Source organism: Ovis canadensis, chromosome 5 (assembly GCF_042477335.2).
Source record: "Ovis canadensis isolate MfBH-ARS-UI-01 breed Bighorn chromosome 5, ARS-UI_OviCan_v2, whole genome shotgun sequence".
NCBI classification, from domain to species: domain Eukaryota; kingdom Metazoa; phylum Chordata; class Mammalia; order Artiodactyla; family Bovidae; genus Ovis; species Ovis canadensis.
In genome coordinates, this window is record NC_091249.1 from 24,634,816 (window position 1) to 24,649,703 (window position 14,888).

At 58.7% G+C, this 14,888-nt stretch overlaps 1 protein-coding gene and 1 non-coding gene across 11 annotated transcripts in view; both read left to right on the plus strand.

The window, feature by feature from the left end:
* The first annotated feature begins 134 nt into the window (after positions 1-134).
* Positions 135-14,888, plus strand: part of ADGRL1 (adhesion G protein-coupled receptor L1) — a 48,729-nt gene continuing 33,975 nt past the window's right edge. For 9 of the 10 annotated variants that reach the window (XM_069590819.1, XM_069590812.1, XM_069590815.1 and 6 more), the window contains exon 1: positions 135-945. The gene's annotated coding sequence lies outside the window, so the exon portion shown is untranslated. Of the gene's footprint in view, positions 946-1,891; positions 2,013-14,888 lie in introns of those variants that run through there. The other variant, XM_069590811.1, reaches the window with a different exon arrangement.
* TRNAG-CCC (transfer RNA glycine (anticodon CCC)) lies at positions 7,938-8,010 on the plus strand. Its single transcript has one exon. It is a non-coding gene; the product is annotated as a tRNA-Gly (tRNA).

The following is a 14,888-nucleotide window of genomic DNA, read 5'->3' on the forward strand; positions in this document are numbered from 1 at the left end:
AGGTGGGGGCGAAGGGGAGGAAAGTCCATCTCGGGTTTTCGGGCCGGCCTCCGGTGCGCTGGGGCAGGTTGCGGCGGCCGGTCCCGGGCGGCGGCTCCGGGCCGGGTTTTGTGCGTGCCCGCCGTCCCCCTCCCGGAGCGGGTGCGCCGGGGAGAGGGGCGAGCAGGCGGCTTGTCATTGCTGGTGCCCGGCGCCCGCTCGGTCCGCGCGTCCTGCGGTGCCCACGGGCCCGGCCCGGCGCCCCCCCATCTGGCCACCCCGGGGGCGCGACGCCGCCGCGCCCGCCTACAACCGCGCCCCCCCGCAACAAGCTCCGCGCCGCCCGCCCCCTACCCGAGCCCCCCGTGGCCACTGCGGGGAGCCCGAGCCGTCGGCGCGGGAGTTGTCGGCGCTGCGGCGCCCCCGCCCCGCCGTCTGCCGAGGAGGCCCCGGCGAATGGGGCCGCGTGGGCCCCGGAGCGGCGCCGCCGGGCGGCGGGGGGCTGCAGGGGCTCCCTAGCTGCTCCGTTAACCCCTCGGCTGCCGCCGTCGGAGGGGGCTGGGAAGTCGCCTGGGCGCACACGTGCCGCCTCCGTCGGGGCCGCGGAGCTGCGGGGAAGATGCGGGCAGCTGTTGGCGCCGCCTCGGGGGGCTCCGCCTCGCCCCAGCCCCCGGAGCTCTGACACCGCCCCCGCCCCGCCGCCTCCCTCCCCGGGAGGGGCGCGGACGCTCGCCCCCAGCCCCGAGTCTCTGCCGCCGCGAGGGGGCCGCCTTTGGAGCTGTGTAATCCGCTTCTTCTTCTTTTTTTTTTTTTAATTTTTGGTTGGTGACAGCGGTTCTGGGCCCCGCTACCCCTCGCCCGATTTCCCCCCTGTCCCGGTTCCGGGAGATGTGCCGGGCAGGGGTCCTGGGTTCGCGGAGCCGCAGGAGAGACGCGCAAGGCCGACCCCGGAGCAGCGCTGGACAGGTGAGTGTCTAAGGACCCCGGGCGAGGGAGACGCCGTACCTGGGCCAGGTGTGGGGGCCGAGGTAGGGAGGATGGGAGCCCGGGCCAGGAAGGGGGAGGGGATGCTGGAACCGCGGGTCACAGCACCTGAGCGCGAGGGGGATGGAGGGCGGCCTGCACCTCACCCCACCGGTGAGGGGGCCGGGAGGGGCAGCCCCCGTGGACTGTCGGGGGTGTGCGGATGCGCGGCCGCGGGGTGCCCGTGGGGGGAGGGAGCCGCGAGTGTGCCCGCGCGTGGCTGCGTGTGCCCGCGCGCGCGCCAGCCTTTGTGGGGAAGCGGCGCGGCAGTGCCTGCGTGTCCCCGGTGCGTGTGCGCGCGGGTGCTTGGCGCCCTGTTTGTGTAGGTGTCTGGGTGTGAGCGGAGAGGGTGCGTGTGCGCGCCGCGCGCCGGCCCCAGCCCCCGGAGGAGCCGTGTCGGGGGCTGGCACCCCACGAAGCCGGGCTGGGGGTTGTTTTTCTCTGGGAGGCAGAGGCGCGGGGGATGGGGAGGGGTCTGACTGGGTGTCTGGCCGGCCGTAGCCGTCGACAGCATCTTCCCTCCGCGGTACCGGGTTAAGCCTGGGAAGCTGTTGGGGTTCGTCCACCCGGATTCGGGCTTTGAGGGCCAGCCCTCCTACTCTCCCAGGTGTTCGCCGAGGAGAGCTTGGGGTTTCAATGGTCATCTTTCCATCTGTCTGGGACGGGAGTCCGTGCCAGAAGAGCCTGGGCAGCGCTGTGTGTGTGCTCCCGCCGTGGCCAAAAAGTGGCCCCACAGGCGCACCGCCCCCGCCCGCACACAGCCCTCACAAGCATCCCTGGCCCTAACCTTCCAGTCTCGGTCAGCGCCCAGCCCCATCCCTGCCCGGCCCCTCTCTGGACCTTCCTCGCGGTCCGCTCCTCCCTCCCCCATCCCCCGCCCCCCGCGCGCGCACACAGTCATGGCAGCCGAGTGGGTGTCCCTCCGTCGCAGCCTTGAGACAGGGCCCCCTTTCCTCCTGGTTCCTGCAGGACCCGGGGCCTGGGTTCCTCTGCCCACATCCAAACATGTGGTGAGCCGGGGGAGCAGGGGGAGGGGTTCAAGATGGCTGCCAAGATGGCTGGTTGCCTTTCCGCCTCTCTCTTTCTCTGCCTCTCTCTCCCTCTCTCGGCTTGCCCTGTTCTCTTCGCTGCTGCAGGAGTCACCGATGAGAGGGGTTTGGACAGTCTGGGAGACAGATACGGAGGACACCTGAGAGTAGATGTCTGCTCAGGGCTGGTGGATCTCAGTTCTGCTTGGGGAGAGGCGGGTGATCCCTGCTCCCCTCTCCAAGCACCCAAGGGCCGGGCGGGAACCTGTAACCTGACCCCAGACCCCAACTCCCCCGCCCCAAGGCCTAACAGCCTGGGAGCTGCCCGCCCCTCCACCTGGTCTCCTAGGCCTGGCACCCTGAATGGGTCATCAGGGTGTCCCACGCAGGGTCCCCGTCTCTCATTCTCTCCATCTGCCTGATGGCCGGGGGCTGAGCACTCCCCGCGGGTGGGTCAGGCCCTAGCTGTGGGGGCAGGTGACGTCTCCTTCCTCCCCATTCCCCCACCCCCAAATTCTAATGCCGGTTTTATTACTTAAAAGTAGGATGAAAACAGGGAGAATAAGAGAAGGAATACAACCTTCATTATCATATCGAGAAAATTATCCGTGATTTTCCTAACTAGTAATTTGCCTGCCATGCTGTTCAGAACTGACTTGCCCATTAATTACAGAGATGAAAAATCATCTGGAAAGCGGAAAAGGGAACTAATTCGATCCCTGGCTGGCAGCAAGGGCCCCCATGCACCAAGCCACATACGTGTGTGCTCACATGTGAGTGCCCGGCCTTCCAATGGCATTGCCACCTTCTTCCTTCTCTCTCTCAGGGAACTCCCTCAGGGCCTCAGCTCACCCCATGCTTGTCACTCCTGCTCTCGATGGGATGCCCACCCCAACCCCCTCTCCTGGGGAGCTGGCCGATCCATGCTGATTGCTGCCCTTGGGCGTGGAGAGGATGCCCAGGGTTGAGGGAGGGCAGGGAACTGGGGACCAGCCGCACCTGGGCGCCGTGGGGCCTGCAGGGAGGAGGTGGAAGGCAGGAGACTCGAAGCCTGGTTTCTATTCCCAGCCTGCCCTTCTCCTGGGAGGTGGGCCATAGGGGAGGAGCCGGGGGGCCCCTGGCCCCTCTGGAGTCTGTTTGCATCAAGCAGTCTGGTCCTGGCTTGGGCACCACCGCATGTGGGGGGCTGACAGGAGAGAGCATGGTGCTTCAGCCCCAGCCTGGGCATCAGGGGGTAGGGGTGCCAAGCCCAGGAGGCTGTGCTGCCTGGCCCCAGAGGGGGTGCCCCTGATGGAGAACAGGAGGAGCAGTCTCCCCCCGCTGTCCCCGTCCCAGCCCCTGTTGGCCACAGGGAGCTGAAGTTGTCAGTCACTGCCCTCTCCTATCTCTCCAGCCAGACCCAGACGTGTGACCAAGGACACACAGAAAGCTCTGATTTCTGTGTGGGCTCCTCTCAAGGATTCAATTTCCAGATGCCAGACAGTTCCCCTCCTCCAGACCCTCCAGGGAGGTGAGGAGGGGGGTGATGCTCCTGAGATGGGGGTTCCCTGGGTCTGGAACTATACCTGACTGCACCAGCACCCCTCCCAGCCCTGGGCTCAGCCACCCTGATGAAAGAGGAAGTGGGGTCCCAGGTGGCAGGGAGGCTGCAGAACAGAGGCCTGGGAGCGGATCCCACCGCCCTGAGAGTCCAGGCTGCTGTGACCTGTGGGTACCTGTGCTGTGATTAGGATGGTAACCTGGATGAGCCTGTGTGTGGCCACGTGTCCGACAGGCTGGTCCTGTGTTCATAAGGGTCTCCTGGGTGCTGGTGTTGTGAGTTTTGCGGAGGGGATGTGTGTGTGCTTCCACGTGTCAGGAGCTGTGTGCGTCTTGTGTGCACCTGCTGTGTGCGCATGTGTGACTCCTGGGAGCAAGGCTGAGCAGACCTTCATGAAACCTGTGGATATTTGCCAAGTGTCTTTTCCACTCGGCACTGTGCCGGGGGCGCCAGGGGGACAGTACCCCAGTCCTGTCCTCAGGGAGCTCACAGTCTAGCGACAGGAGCAATTTCAGTCAAGGGGCTCCTATCATAGGAGTTGGGAAGAAGGCATATATCTCCCCATCCAGAGCCGCCGGAGCCCCAGCTGGGGTGGGGCAGCCCATTCATCTTGGCACCCCAAGCATGGGGTGTCCCAGGGTCCAGACCTTCATGATCTTCCCAGTCACCCCTTCCACCTCGCCCCCTCTCTCCTCACTGCTCCTAAGCACACAGTTTGACCACAGGCCCTTTGCACTGGCGGCTCCTTCGCCCGAGCCCCTCCCCCTGACTCGTACAAAGCTTTTGCTCCCTCACCCAGTGATGAGGGATGTTCCCTCCTCAGTAACCTTTATTTACCCCATGCAACCTGTTTAAAATTTCAGCCTCCCACCCGCCTCCTGACTTTCCCTCGCAAGGATGACTTTTCTCACATTCTGTAATTTACTCATTTATTGTGCCTGTTTGTTTAGTGTATGTCTTCCCCGACCAGGACCTGAGCTCTTGGGGAGTTTGTTCCCTGGTTTGCTTTTGGATGCCAGGTGCCTAGACTCAGGCTGGGCCCATAGTAGGCGCTTGAGAACTCTTAGCTAAGTGAATGGAGGCGGGGAGCCTCTCAAAGGACGGAGACCCCAAGGGACTCTCCCTCCCCAGCTTTGCACATTGAGGGGTCCCTATGGACCCTGGTCCTCTTAGGGGAGCCAGGGCTACCCACCAGGGGCCAGACCAGACCAGCTCGGCAGCTGTCCTATGCACACACTTGTGAGGCAGCTCCCTGAGAGGGCCTCATGGGTACCCCAGTGGGTGAAGGTGTCCCTCTGGGCAGGTGTGGGGCAGTGTGCATATAGGGTTTAGAGCCCAAAGGGTTACTTGGGGGCCTCCACCCTTGCTGGGGGTAGGAATGTCATGGTCAAGGCCTGAGCAGCTTTGATCCAGGGAGACACTGACTCAGACTCTCACAGGATGATGGGAACCACCCCCCACCCTTGTTTCAGATCCGAGGAAATCAGCCAAGCAAAAGCCCCCCGCCCCACTTCAGCTCAGCTCAGCTCAGCGCTCAGTCATGTCTGACTCTTCACAACCATGGACTGTAGCCCGCCAGGCTCCTCTGTCCGTGGGATTTTCCAGGCAGGGATACTGGAGGGGGTTGTCAGGCCCTCTTCCAGGGGATCTTCCTGACTCAGGAATCGAACTGCGTCTCTTGCATCTCCTGCACAGGCAGCCTGGTTCTTTACTACTGCGCCACCCCCTCCCACACCATCCTCCCCCAAATCCAAAATTTGGGGAAGATAAAAATTGCAATAATTAGATGCTCAGGCTAAAAATACCTTTGATCCCCCTCTCCCCAAAACTATAAATAGCCAGGGCTTTGCCCTCTGAGGCTTAAAATACCAGGCAGACCGGGAAGCCAGGTGGGTGCTCCTATCTGGGGTCAGGGAGGTGAGGCAGACAGGCGAGGGGCCCAGGGCAGGGTCTCCCGGCCGTGGCGTTCCTGACATTGGGGCTGTGTCATTCATTCTTTGGGAGGAGGCCTGGACTTTTCAGCATCCTTTGCCTCCACCCTCTAGATACCAGGAGCAATCCCCCCACCCCTGAGTTATGACACCTAAAAAGGCCTCCAGATTTTGCCGAACAGCCTGGGGCAGGTAGGGCAAAATCATGGGCCCTCGCAGGTGAGTACCGCTGCTCTGGATCAAGGGTCTGGAGACTCCCTCTGTGAAGACCCAGACAGCAAGTGTTGGAGACATTGGCGGGCTTACCAGCCCTGTTGCATAAACTTCCTCCGCCTCTTCTTCTTAATCCTTTGAAAGTGGCCAAGCTCATTGGCTGAGGGCAGTGCCCAGTCCATAGGTGGTCAACTCCCACCCTGGCAGACCCACCCACCCTTTTTTGCCCCTGGTGATGGAGGTCAGGGTGCCCTTGAATGCACCCTCATCAACAGAGGGGCGAGTCTGGTGTTGTTTGTCCCTTTCACCTCCCTGCCCACAGCCCCTGCCATTCCCCTGTGCCCACTCTCTCACTGGTTGTCAAACACACAGCACCCCGACTCCCGAACAGCCCCAGGGCCTTTGTACAAGCCGTGCTTGCTGCCTGGAGTGCTCTTCTCCTCCCTGGGCACCTCTGTGGCTCCTTCCTCACCTTCCCAGAGCTTTATGACATGTCTGGCCTTTCTCCATCACTGTATTTAACGTTGCGTGCACGCACGCACACACACACACACACCACACACACACACACACACACACACCAACCACTAGTACATCACAGGACTGACTTTTTTTAGTGTTCTTTATGTCTGGCCCATTCACAGCTGTCTCTCCACACCTCGATCAGTGCCTCACACACAGTAGGTGCCCTAAAAGAGATGTGTAGAGACTTCCCTTGTGGTCCAGTGGTTAAGATTCAGGCTTTCACTGCCTTGTTCCCAGATTCGATCCCTGGTTGGGGAAACTATGGTCTCACAGGCTGTGCAAGTGTGGCAAATAAATAAGATAAAAGAGTCATGTAGAATTGCTAAATATTATTTCTAAGCCCCACAACCACCATTGTGAGACTTTCGTCCCATTTCCCCAGGGAAGAGACAGAAGGCAGAGGAGGGACTGTGGTGGGGGCGGGGGGAGTTGCATCGTCACACAGCCTAAAGTGGGCACAGCTGGGATTTAAACCTAGGATCCTGAGACCTGGGGCCTCTTCCCTGTTGCCCCACTGAGCACCATCTCCCCCACCCTCTGGTCTCTGCCCCTTCACTGCCAGCTTGGTGGTAGCAGAGGGCCCCAGAGCCTTATTCCATGTCTTCTGCCACAGGCCCTGGCTCCCGTGACCATTTTCAGCACGGCTCTGCAGTACCTGGGGGTTTCCCAGGTGGCTCAGCAGTAAAGAATCCGCCTACATTGCAGGAGACCAGGGTTCGATCCCCGGGTTGGGAAGATGCCTTGGAGGAGGGCATGGCAACCCACTCCAGGATTCTGACCTGGAGAATTCCAGGGACAGAGGAGCCTGGTGGGCTACAGTCCATGGGGTCGCAAAGACTTAGGCACAGCTGAGTGACTAGATAGCAGCTACGGGACCTGGAATATATGTGAGGCTTGTGACTGGTCAGGGAGCACCTTGGGGTGGAAATGGGTCTCGGACCGCCGTGGTTCCAACCCGCTGTGGAGAGGAGCATCAAAAAGGTGGCCAGATAGCCTGTAAGGGAGAGCTTCCTGGCGGAGGGGGCTTCCCAGCCGAGGCCTGAAAGGGAAGGAGGGATAAAGTGGAGGGGAGTCAGGAAGAGTTAGTGAAAGGAAGGGACCCGCCCTGAGGTCAGAAAGAAGTGGGCAGCTCAGACAGGAAAAGGAAAGACATTCCCTGGGAGACAGGACGCAAGTCCTGGGGGCTGAAGGACTGTTTTGGATTTGTGTTTCTACTTGTGCACAGGGCCGAGGAGGCCTGGGAAGGGGTCAAGGCCCACGAAACAGGGTTAGAATGTTTAGTATGGGCTCCTTCTGGCCGCTTTGTAGGCGGGAACTGTGGAGGGCCAGGCAGGAAGGGAGCCCAGGCCGGCGGGGGGTGGAGGAGAGGCCAGTGTGGGTCAGAGGGCACCACAGCTGTCAACATGAAGGCTTGGGTGGGGGCTTTGAGATCTTAGAGAGGGACCCGTGCAGGGCTTTCCAGACAGAGTTGACATGATTCAGTGGGTGACCAACTGGAAGGCAGAAGGAAAGGAGAGGGGCGGGGAAACTGCAGGCTTCTGGTTCAGACAGCCGGGTGGACCTAGAGAAACGAAGAGGGTGGGGGCGGGGAGCACCTTCTGCTCTCATCATCACCCCCCCACACACACAGAGTCTCATCTCCGCTCGCCCGCCCGAGTCAGGGCACGTCTTGTCCCCACTCCGTCTCAGGGTGGGCCTTCTCTGGTGGTCCAGTGGCTAGGACTCCACACTCCCAATGCTGGAGGCCTGGGTTCGATCCCTGGTCAGGGAACTAGACCTCATATGCCACAACTCAACGTTCATAACCTCAACTCGAGATCCCACGTGCCGCAACTAAGACCTGGCCTAGCCAAATAAATAAATATTTTAAAAAAGAAGCTACACCGCTCCCAGCTCACTGCCACAGGCCTGCTCGCTCTGCCCGCTACATCTGCCCTCACCCCTTCCTACTCTTCCCTTTCTCTAGACCAGAGCCACGCTCTAGCACACTCCTGCCTCCGAGCTTTTGCGTGCGCTCTTCGCATGGCCTGGATGCTCTTTCTCCAGTGCCTTGGCGGCTCACCTCCTGTGACCTTTGCTAAATTGTTACCTACTTAGCCAGGTGTTCCCTCACCCCATCATGTTTGCATTGACACATAATCCCCACCCCACCCCCATTCTTTCTCTGCTATGAGTCTGTTTTCCTCCAAAGCACTTGTGACCAGGTGGGAACTAGGTAACTACCCCATGACTGGACGACCTCTTCCAAGGGTCTGTTTCATCTTTGTTCATTAAACGAATTAATGAGAACGCTCTCCTCACCAGAACTGGGCATGCAACAGAGAGCCAGGCCAATCCATGATGGAATGTTCCCTGATGGGATAAATAGACTTTAAGCCGCAGAGCCCAAGTCCAATTAGGGGAGCAAAATGTGGAGGCCCAGTCTACCGCTAGTGTGGGTGCCAATGCAGTCCTGGGGGCAGAGCCTTTTGGAGGAAGAGAGCACAGAGGGCAGGAGTCCTCTGGGTATGTGGGTGAGAGATGTGGGGGGTGAGGAAAGAATAGGCCAGAGCAGAGAAGGTGATGAAAATAACCAGGAAATCCAGGCCTGAAATGCCAAGTCGCAGCCTCTGAGGCAATAGGGAGCCATGGAGGGTTGTAGGCAGGCAGTGATGTGGAGTTTTCATTTTGCCAAGAGCACTCTGGGTGCAGGATGGAGATCAGAAGGGGCAGAAATGACAGATAGATGTGGAGGAGACCAGGGAGGAGACATCCATGGAGAAGGGGAGGCTTTGAATGGTCCCACCCCTGCCACTCGGCTGCCAGAGTGACCTTTTAAAATTTATAGGCAGACAAACCCCACCCTGTGGCGCCGACATCTAGTGGCAGAGAGATAATAAGCAAATAAGTAAAACGCATGGAGAAGGCGATGGCTCCCCACTCCAGCACTCCTGCCTGGAGAGTCTCATGGACGGAGGAGCCTGGTGCACTGCAGTCCATGGGGTCGCTAAAAGTCGGACACGACTGAGCGACTTCACTTTCGCTTTTCACTTTCATGTATTGGAGAAGGAAGTGGCAGCCCACTCCAGCGTTCTTGCCTGGAGAATCCCAGGGACAGGGGAGCCTGGTGGGCTGCATAGTCCAGTATATGGGGTCACATAGAGTCGGACACGACTGAAGCGACTTAGCAGCAGCAGCAGCGTGGCAGGCATGATAGGGATGAGTGCCGGGGAGAGCAGGATGCAGGAGTGTTGGGGCTAGCAGGACCTCCCAGAGCTGGCAGCGTCTGGGTAAAGACCTGAAGAAGGCAAGGGAGGAGCTTTGCAGGTCTCTGGGGAGGAGAGCCTGTGCAAAGGCCCTGGGAGGGTACTGTGCCTGGTGTTAGTGGGTGAGGAGGAAAAGGTGGAAGGAGGTGAGGGTAGGGACGGGATGGGGCCGAGTGCACAGGGAACTTTGACCTTTGCTCCGAGTGTGGTGGGAGCCACGGAGGGTTCTGAGCTGGAGAGGGACAGTGTGGCAACTCAGGTGCTCACCGGCGCCCTCTGGCAGCTGTAGGGGGAATAGGCTGGGCCGTGAGGGTAGAGAGCAGGAGAGAACGGAGGAGGCGGCAGGGCTGGACCAGGAAGGGGACCAAGGCCCGAGGAGAGAGTGAGCAGATGCTGAAGGAGGAGACGCAGGAGCCGCTGCGGGGATGGGAGGAGGAGAGGTTCTTGAGCACCTCGGAGGACTCAGGGTGCTCTCTGCTGAGATGTTGGAAGATGAGGGGGTGGAGCTAAGGGTTTAGTGGGGACCCTGGCCTGACCCCACCCCTAGAGCCCACAGCCCCCTTCCTGAAGGAGGTTATGTGCCAGACACACTATGGCACTTGCTCCACCTCTGTGACGGCAGTCTGTCAGTCCCAGAGTTGGGATGGGGAGATGCGCTCAGAGAGGCCAAGAGTCTGGCCTGAGAGCCAAGTCCCTGGCCTTAGCCCAGGGCCTGCCGCTTACCCACTCGGCCATGCCTGAGGGTTCCCTGGAGGAGGCGGGCTGGTGGAGCTGGGCTTTCTGGCTACTGGGATTGGGGAGGACTCAAGGCTGCTGAGGAGGGAGCAAGAGCACCTTGTTCTTGCTCAAGACTTGTTCTTAGGGGCCCAGAATCCTGCTGGTGGTATCCCAACCCCCCGCCTCAGGCATTCAGATTTCCACCCACTTGGGCACAGAGGGTTGCCATGGCAACCACACTCTAGGGCAAGCTCACGGCACCCCCTCTCCACCAGCAGCCGGTTCTCCTCCTGTTGCCCTCCCCTGCCCCATCCCAGGGCATCTGAGGACAGAGCCTGGGCCGCATCACCTGCCCCCAGGATGCCCCTGCTTTTGCCCCTTGACTTGAGACTGACGTGGGGCTCAGGCAAAAACAGAGGCAGGTATGGGGTCAGTGGGCAGCCTGCACGACCTGGGGGTCTAACACACCTGGGGCCCAGTCTCCCTTCTCAATGTGAGGGTGGCGAGCCCTGTTTCCCATGGGTTAAAGTTCCCTGAGGCTCGAAGTGGGGACAGACACAGGTGTGGGCTCACCTGACCCCTGTGGGCATGCCCACTTCGGAGGCTGCTCAGGCCTACAGAAGCAGTGGAGGCCCAGACGAGGGGTCTCTTGAGGGCCCCCAGGTCTCCCCAGCTCACTGTGATCAGCCTGGGGTTCCAAGCCACTCGGGTGCCCTTGGGATCTCACTTTCCTCTCCTATAAAATATGGGTATGTACCTCCCCATCCTTACTAAGTCCTTATGAGGATTATATGAAATACAGGCGTGCAGTGCTCAGAATGGGGCACGGCGCTGTCAGCCGCTGCCCCTGGCCATCGTGGGTGGTTCTGGCAAATGAGAGGTCCCAGCCGACCCCCCACACCCCCGTAGCAGAAAGGTTTTCCAGAAGTCGTGAGGCTCAAGCCCCATCTCCCATCTCTGCCTACATACCACCACCCCTCCTGCCCTGTCTGCCCTGACCCCCTGTGTGAGTTCACTGGGGCTGCTGTTAAAGCCAGGCTGGGCGGCTTTAATAGAAATGTATTGTCTTCCAGTTATAGACACCAGAAGCCCAAGATGGAAGCATTGGGTTGATTGCTTCCAGGGGCACAGAGAAAGAACCTCTGCCCCAGCTTCTGGAGGTTGGCCAGCAACCCTTAGCTAGAAGGCGCGTCACACCAATCTCTGCCTCGTCTTCACGTGGTGTTCTCCTTGGGTGTGTGTGGGTCTGTGTCCATCTCCTTTTTATAAGGACAGCAGTCTGATTGGATCAGGGTCCACCCTACTGGGGCTTCCTAGGTGGCTCAGTGGTAAAGAATCCACCTGCCAAAGCAGGAAAAGCAAGAGATGAGGGTTTAGCCCTGGTCTGGGAAATGGCAACCCGCTCTAGTATTCTTGCCTGGGAAATTCCATGGACAGAGGAATCTGGCCTGCTGCAGCCCATGGGGTCGCAAAGAGTCAGACATGGCTGAGCACACACACACGCGCACACACACACACCCCACCCTAATGATCTCACTCATTTTAACTTGATTACATCTTTATCTCCAAATAAGGTCCCATTCTGAGGTGCCGGGGGATAGGGCGCCAGCGTATCTTTTCTTGGAGGAATACAGTTCCATCCAGCCCAAGGCCTCAGGGCTGGTCAGGCCTGGATCTCCCAGGCAGTTCCCACCTCACCACTTCTGACCTCACTTCCTCACTTCAGTGAGCACCAGGTGCCAGGAGAAACTCCCTAGGGCCGAGTGCATGTGCAGTCAGGCCAGAAAGAGAGGGGACAGAACTGCTGTGTCCAGCTCCCCCAGCTCCAACCCCGATCTGGGGACAGCTCTGGGGATGCCTGGGGCTTCGTGGGGGAACTGCACCAGGGATGGGGGTTCCAGGAGCAGCAGCAGCCCACGGGGAACACTTTCTGTGCCCCTGAGGCAATGGTACCCATGTGGGTCAGGCTTGGCGCCTAGGTCACAGGGCAGATGCCCCATCCAGCCGTCCCTACCACCATTCCTGTGTTCATTTGGTAAATATTTGTTTGTGGACCTGTTATACATCTGAGCTTCCTTGATAGCTCAGTGGTAAAGAGTCCACCTACCAATGCAGGAGATGTGGGTTCGATCCCTGGTCCAGGAAGATCCCCTGGAGAAGGAAATGGCAGCCCGCTCCAGAATTCTTGCCTGGAGAATCCCATGGACAGAGAAGCCTGGCAGGCTGCAGTCCATGGGGTCGCAAAGAGTCGTAGACAACTGAGCAACTGAACAACAGCTAGTACTGCACTTCTAAGCGCCAGGGGACGTCCTCGGCAGCCTCCCTTCTTGGGGGCAGGGGAGGAGTACGAAGGGCATCCACCAGTGGACCAGTCAAGTCACGTGGCGGTGGCGTGACCGTGGGGCGGGGGCGACAGCGCAGCAAGGGGCACCTGGTGCTCACCGCACACCAGGCAGGGCCCTGCGTGCTCCCCGGGTGTGAGTTCCCCGGCCGTGGGAGGTTACGGGGCGGTGTGGGTGGGCCAGGCGGGCACTGGCTGCCAGCGGCTGTGGTGCAGGGTGGTGGAGGCCCCCTCGCGTCTCTGAGGCGGGGCATGAGCTGAGATCTAAGGGCGCAGGCCAGGACTGCATGGCCAGAGCAGCGGGGAAAGGGCAGGAGCCGGGCGTGTGTGGTCTCACAGGATATGAAGTGGGAGCCCTGGCAAGGATTTAAGCAGGGGCGCAGTGTGTTGAGATTCTTTTTTTTTTTTTGGCTGCGCCACATAACTTGTGAGATCCTGGTTCCCCAACCAGGGATTGAACTCTGGCCACAGCAGTGAAAGCACCAAGTCCTAACCACTGGACCACCAGGGAGGTCCCAAGATTGTCTTTAAGAAGTCCCCTCTGTGGAAGAGACTTATGGACGTGGGGGCGGGAGGGGTGGAAGGAGAGGGTGGAGGGTGGGATGAATGAAGACAGGAGCATAGAAACATATACACTGCTGTATGTAAACTGGACAGCCAGTGGGGATTCGCTGTATGACTCAGGGGGCTCAGGTCGGCGCTCCGCGACAACCTAGAGGGGTGGGACGGCGCAGGAGGCGGGAGGGAAGCTGAAGAGGGAGGGGATGTATGTATACCTATGGCTGATCCGTGCTGATGTCTGGCAGAAACCAACACAGTATTATAAAGCAATTATCTTTCAATTAAAAATAAATAAATTGAAAGAAAAGGTCCTCTCTGTGGAAACAGCCCAAGTATCCATCAGTGATGAATCGATAGGAAATTCCCTGGTCATCCAGTGGTTAGGACTTCACACTTTCACTGCTTAGGTGTTATTAGCTGCTCAGTCTTGTCCAACTGTTCGCCATCCTATGGACTGTAACCCACCAGGGTCCTCTGTTCATGGGATTTCCCAGGCAAGAATACTGGAGTGGGTTGCCATTCCCTTCTCCATTCACTGCCTAGGGAGCAGGTTCAATCCCTGGTCAGAGAGCTAAGATGCTGCGAGGCATGGCCAAAAACAAAAAAAATTTTGACATATACAGACTGCTGCTGCTGCTGCTGCTAAGTCGCTTCAGTCGTGTCCGACTCTGTGCGACCCCATAGACGGCAGCCCACCAGGCTCCCCTGTCCCTGGGATTCTCCAGGCAAGAACACTGGAGTGGGTTGCCATTTCCTTCTCCAATACATGAAAGTGAAAAGTGAAAGTAAAGTCGCTCAGTCGTGTCCGACTAGTAGTGACCCCATGGACTGCAGCCTACCAGGCTCCTCTGTCCATGGGGTTTTCCAGGCAAGAGTACTGGAGTGGGGTGCCATTGCCTTCTCTGATATACAGACTACTCTGTTAAAATAGATAACCAATAAGGACCTGGCTCAGACAGTAAAGCGTCTGCCTGCAATGTGGGACACCCAGGTTTGATCCCTGGGTCAGGAAGATCCTCTGGAGAAGGAAATGGCACCCCACTCCAGTACTCTTGTCTGGAAAATCCCATGGACGGAGGAGCCTGGTAGGCTACAGTCCATGGGGTCACACAGAGTCAGACACAACTGAGCAACTTCACTCAATAAGGACCTGCTATATAGCACAGGAAACTCTATCAGTACTCTGTAGCGGTGTATACACGAAAAGAATCTTTTTAAAAAGTGGATATATGTATATGTTAATGGATTCACTTTGCTATATACCCGAAACTAACATAACCTTGTAAATCAACTATATTCCAATTAAAAAATTTTTTTCATCCAAATGGATGAAGAAATGTGGTCCATTCATACAATGGAATATTACTCAGCCAAAAAGAGGAACTCAACTGGCACACTTTTCCACATGGGTGAACCTCAAAAACATCTTGCTGAGTGAAAGAAACCACACACAAAAGGCCACTGATTATTTGATTCCATGTGTGTGCGATGCTCAAAACAGGCAGATCCATAGACACAGAAAGCAGATGAGTGGTTGCCAGGACCTGAGGGGAGCGGGGAGACAGAGTTCTTGATTAGCAGGTACCAAGTTTCTGGTGGCTCAGATGGGAAAGAATCGGCCTGCAGTGCAGGAGACCCAGGTTCCATCCCTGAGTCAGAAAGATCCCCTGGAGAAGGGAATGGCAGCCCACTCCAGTATTCTTGCCTGGAGAATCCCACGGACGGAGGAGCCTGGTGGGCTATAGTCTGTGAGGTCACAAAGAGAGTCGGATACAACTGAGCAAC